A 268-nucleotide genomic window follows, 5' to 3' on the forward strand; every position below is an offset into this window, starting at 1 on the left:
TTAAAAAAAAGTGTCATACATAAACCTCCACATATGGATAGTTTAGACTAGATTTGTCTCACATGAGTTATATATATATAGTTTTACACACACACACACAACCCCCCCACCATATACACACGCAACCCCTTCACCCCAATATACGCACACAATCCCCTCCCCCCCCCCACACACACTTCAAACCCCACATTACACAATCCCCCCCACCACACCACACACACAATCACCCCCACTTCAAACCCTACAATCACCCCCCCCCCCACTCACT

The 268-nt window shown here is 47.0% G+C and overlaps 1 protein-coding gene across 1 annotated transcript in view; it reads left to right on the forward strand.

Annotated features, from left to right (window-relative positions):
* Positions 1-268, forward strand: part of LOC119592927 — a gene marked incomplete in the record, with an annotated part of 145,168 nt that overhangs the window by 143,643 nt on the left and 1,257 nt on the right.

Source organism: Penaeus monodon, chromosome 31 (genome assembly GCF_015228065.2).
Source record: "Penaeus monodon isolate SGIC_2016 chromosome 31, NSTDA_Pmon_1, whole genome shotgun sequence".
Lineage (NCBI taxonomy): Eukaryota > Metazoa > Arthropoda > Malacostraca > Decapoda > Penaeidae > Penaeus > Penaeus monodon.